Source organism: Xenopus tropicalis, chromosome 6 (assembly GCF_000004195.4).
Source record: "Xenopus tropicalis strain Nigerian chromosome 6, UCB_Xtro_10.0, whole genome shotgun sequence".
NCBI lineage: Eukaryota > Metazoa > Chordata > Amphibia > Anura > Pipidae > Xenopus > Xenopus tropicalis.
In genome coordinates, this window is record NC_030682.2 from 114,173,150 (window position 1) to 114,178,356 (window position 5,207).

Genomic DNA, 5,207 nt, shown 5'->3' on the forward strand with positions numbered 1-5,207 from the left:
ACAAAAGTAGTTTTGAAATAAAGTACTATGGGGAATTTAGGAAATGGACCAAACAGCCTACATGTGATATTATTAACATCAGTTAATAATGTGCTCAACAATACATTTAAAGCAGTTGATAGGGAGCAGCGAATAGTCACTTATTCTGGCAATAGCAATGTGCTTTGCTTTGTCACACTTAACAAAACTTTTTATGCAGTCAGAAAGGGTATGACCTGACAGATTTATAAAATTAGATAGTTGTGCAAATCAGTCACAATACTGTATGTTTGTCCAGCATTACTGACACATGCCTCTAAACATGTCAGTATTACATGTAAAGAAGGGCCGCAAACTAATGGCACATGGGTCGTTTTCTCAGGTACTGTAGATTTAACCAAGGAGAAAACCTAATCTGCTGCCTTACGCCCCCTGTATGTGTGCGTACTGCGTGCAGGATCAGCTTAAAAGCCTTTTTCCTTAAACCCACGGAGGGAGTCAGGGGCCTCCTCCTTGGACCCGTTAGTATGATGACACACTATTATTTGTGAACCCTTACAATGTCCTGGATACTGCTTTCCAGGTGATAGACCACCATACAAACTACTCAGAGTTAAAGATTAATTGGACAAAATCACAAATTTTCCAAATAAACTCCTTTTTGACTGACCCCCCCAAAGATTCCATAGTAATCTACGCTAGGCAAACACTTTTAAATATCTTGGAGTCTGCATCCACAGAGACATCACCAAATACTTAGAACCCAACCTACTCCCACTATCACGTAGGTGTCTACCCTGCCCTTAATTAAACTGCATTAACCTCTTTAAAATGGTCATGCTACCCAAATTTACCTATATGTTTCGGCAAGCTCTGATAACTATACCCTCATTGTTTTTCTGTAAGGTACAATCTTTAATTACCCCCCTGTACTAGGGCACTTCTGCTCCTAGAATTTATTAAACTAAACTACAGTACCCTGTGATCTTAGCAGCTCCAAACCTTAGCCTACATAACCTGGCAACAAACCTTCTCTCAATAAGACCAATGTAGCCACAACTCTGGAGGCTCAAATAACTGGATTCTATGAAGGGCTAAAAATCTTTCTATACAGAGGCCCCAGAAATTGTAAAAAGTGTGACCCTGCTTATGACCTCCACTATCTGCACATGGAGAACAATCACTCCACTCCACCTAAAAGTAGTTAAAGACTCTCTTTCCTGGGTTTAATATAAGGTTAAATACCTGGGACACCTTTTTGACCAAGGTAAAATCCTCTCATATCATACGTTTAACCTAAAGTTCCAACTACCTAACACTATGTATTTAGGTACATCCATCTATGTCATGCCCTTCAAGTCCAATTTGGTTAGTCACAAATCAATACAACACCTAATTCAGTGGAAGAAATTATATTTACACCTCATTTCTCAATTTTATCTCCTGTTAGACACCCCAGAACCTCCTCTAGAAAAGGTCATGGGGCATTCCTGCTCTTACCACTGAAATCTGGAAGGACATCTTGGATAGTCACCTTGATTTCCTGATCAGCGTTAAAGATAAAATGGTAAGTGATGAGCAAATCTGTCCCGTTTCCCAAAAAATTAGCAAAACTGCTTAATTATTCATGAAACGGCAAAAAATTTGCAAAATGTTGCCATCGCATGACTTTTTTTATGCACACGGTTTTTATAATGCAACCACAACTTTTTTGATGTGACAGTGACTTTTTTTCTACTACCGTAACTTTATTTGAATATTACATGAATGCAACTTTTCTTGACGCAACTTTTTTTTCTCACTCTGCAAATTTTTTGTAGCAGCCCTTTTTTCATAACAAATTGATGGAAAAATTGCCAGTGGTGAAATGTCGAATTTCACAGCGAATACATCCCTGTTGAAAAGATTAGCTAATCACTAAAAATGATCAAATTTCTCTGTCTCCACAGATTTTCTTTAACAACACACAAGCTAAACTCTAGCAGTCCCCTGTGTCAAAACAATAGGTTCATTGGGTTCATTAGATTCATTTTTTCGACTGTACTTAGTGCACTGAGCCAGTTTGTAGACATTAGCTCAATAGCTGAACCTCTTTTTATTTAATTTTTTTTTAATAAATTGTTTTCCAGATCCAGAGCCTATGTGGCCTTTTCACAAAACCAGTCCTACAGAGTATGAGCTTCTAAAATTAGAATGGCTGCTTGATTAAGTAGATATTCATTTTGCAGATTTAACCACTGAAAGGTAATACTCAGACTACTCTGGTTTTTGTGCAACCATGCTATTTTCGTCGATATCCATTGCTAATTAGTCTTGCATAATCTGGATTCAATGGGCCCGATTCACTAAAGTCCGAAATAAGGAGTGCTATTTATAGCATGCGTTAAAAATCTTATCACTTCTTATTTTTCGCTCGATTCACTAAAAGGACACTTGTCATAATTAAGAAGCGATGTTCTTGGCGTTATTTATCTTGCGACGACATATTTTCAAGCAACGTGCTGCGTAATATGTTGTGCGCTGCGTAATATATTGCTTGAAAATATGTCGTCGCAAGATAAATAACGCCAAGAACATCGCTTCTTAATTATGACAAGTGTCCTTTTAGTGAATCGAGCGAAAAATAAGAAGTGATAAGATTTTTAACGCATGCTATAAATAGCACTCCTTATTTCGGACTTTAGTGAATCGGGCCCAATATGTATCTGGTTTGGAAGGAGTGAGATGGGCAAATTTGCACCTGGGCAGTAACCTATAGCAACCAATCAATGATTAGCTTATTTCAGCCAGCTGCAGGTTTCATCTGATTGGTGCTATGGGTTACTGCCCAGGAGCAAATTTGCCTTTTGTTTACAAATGACCTCCAAAGACTTTTCTGTAATCAGGGACATCAGTGTCAAGCGGACTTTAGAATTGTGCAAGTAATGAGGAGTGAGGTTTTGAACCCCTTAGTGCAGGGGTGCTGCTGCCATCAGGTAAGTTGAGAATCTCGCCTTAAGTGACAGCGCCCCGCAGGTTACCAGCGACGGCAAAGAAAAAAAACAATCCTGGGAATTTATAGAGCTTAAATTCTATTTTTTTTAAATTTTGGTTCTTCTAGTGCAGTGAGCACTATTGCACTCTGTGTACTAGTGATGATGCCTGCCTCCGACATGAAAAAAAACCAGGTGCAGGGGGAGCATTATCAACTTGGCCACCTCAGGGTGGCTAGGACCCCTGAGGCAGTGCTGCCTTAGTTCTCTTGCATCTACAGCATTAATAAATAAACTTTTAGTAAACTCTTAACCTCACTTTTTCCCTGCAGTAACTACAGCATTAATACTGAGAGTTGCAGAGTGACCTCAGGAGCAATTGTTCATCCCAGGGTTAAATCGTTAGGCTGAAAGAGCAGGTCATTTCCCTGACCTAGCAACTGATTCCAGCTCAAGTCTAGAATTGCCACAGAATGATGTTGTTTGTAGCGCCAGATTGTAGCGCCCTAGGCAACCCGGTCGGCTACCTCGCCCCTGCACCGCTTTATCGCACCGGGTAGGCAGGAGAGGCTGCTGCCTGACGCCCCCCAATCATAGTAACATAGTAACATAGTAACATAGTAAGTTGGGTTGAAAAAAGACATACGTCCATCAAGTTCAACCATAATGCCTATATATAACCTGCCTAACTACTAGTTGATCCAGAGGAAGGCAAAAAAACCCCATCTGAAGCCTCTCTAATTTGCCACAGAGGGGAAAAAATTCCTTCCTGACTCCAAGATGGCAATCGGACCAGTCCCTGGATCAACTAGTACTAAGAGCTATCTCCCATACCCCTGTATTCCCTCACTTGTACTGAGAGCTATCTCCCCTACCCCTGTATTCCCTCACTTGTACTAAGAGCTATCTCCCATAACCCTGTATTCCCTCACTTGCTAAGAATCCATCCAGCCCCTTCTTAAAGTTATATAATGTATCAGCCAGCACGACTGATTCGGGGAGGGAATTCCAGAACCTCACAGCTCTCACTGTAAAAAATCCTTTCCGAATGTTTAAATGGAACCTCCCTTCTTCTAAACGGAGTGGGTGCCCTCGTGTCCGTTGGAAGGACCTACTGGTAAATAAAACATTAGAAAGGTTATTATATGATCCCTTTATATATTTATACATAGTTATCATGTCACCTCTTAAGCGCCTCTTCTCCAGTGTAAACAGACCCAACTTGGCCAGTCTTTCTTCATAACTGAAACTTTCCCTACCCTTTACCAGCTTAGTTGCCCTTCTCTGGACCCTCTCTAACTCAGTAATGTCCCGTTTGAGCACTGGAGACCAAAACTGAACAGCATATTCTAGATGGGGCCTTACCAGCGCTCTGTAAAGGGGAAGAATAACCCCCTCCTCCCGTGAATCTATACCCCTTTTAATACAGCTCAAAACCTTGTTTGCCCTTGCAGCTGCTGCCTGGCATTGCTTGCTACAGCCAAGTTTATTATCTACAAGGACTCCAAGGTCCTTCTCCATTATGGATTTGCCTAGTGCAGTCCCATTAAGGGTATACGGGGCTTGCATGTTTTTACATCCCAGGTGCATGACCTTACATTTATCCACATTAAATCTCATCTGCCACTTAGCTGCCCAGATTGCCAGTTGGTCAAGATCCTGCTGCAGGGATGTCACATCCTGGATAGAATTGACTGGTCTGCAGAGTTTTGTGTCATCTGCAAACACTGATACATTACTCATAATACCCTCCCCTAAGTCATTTATGAACAAATTAAACAAAAGTGGACCCAGTACAGAACCCTGAGGGACCCCACTGAGGACCTTATTCCAAGTAGAGAATGTACCATTAACAACCACCCTCTGTACCCGATCCTGTAGCCAGTTTTCTATCCATGCGCCCTAGGCAGCTGCCTCTTCTGCCTACCCCTAGTTCCGGCCCTGTTCCCATTCTCCGCCTCTCCTCCCCTCCTCAGGATGTGCATCCTCTAGCTCAGTGTTTTTCAACCTTTTTTGGGCAAAGGCACACTTGTTTCATGAAAAAAATCACGAGGCACACCACCATTAGAAAATGTTAAAAAATTTAACTCTGTGCCCAGCAGCAGTGCCCCCCTAGTACACTGGTGCCCAGCAGCAGTGCCCCCCTAGTACATTGGTGCCAAGAGCAGTGCCCCCCTAGTACATTGGTGCCCAGCAGCAGTGCCCCCCTAGTACATTGGTGCCAAGAGCAGTGCCCCCCTAGTACATTGGTGCCAA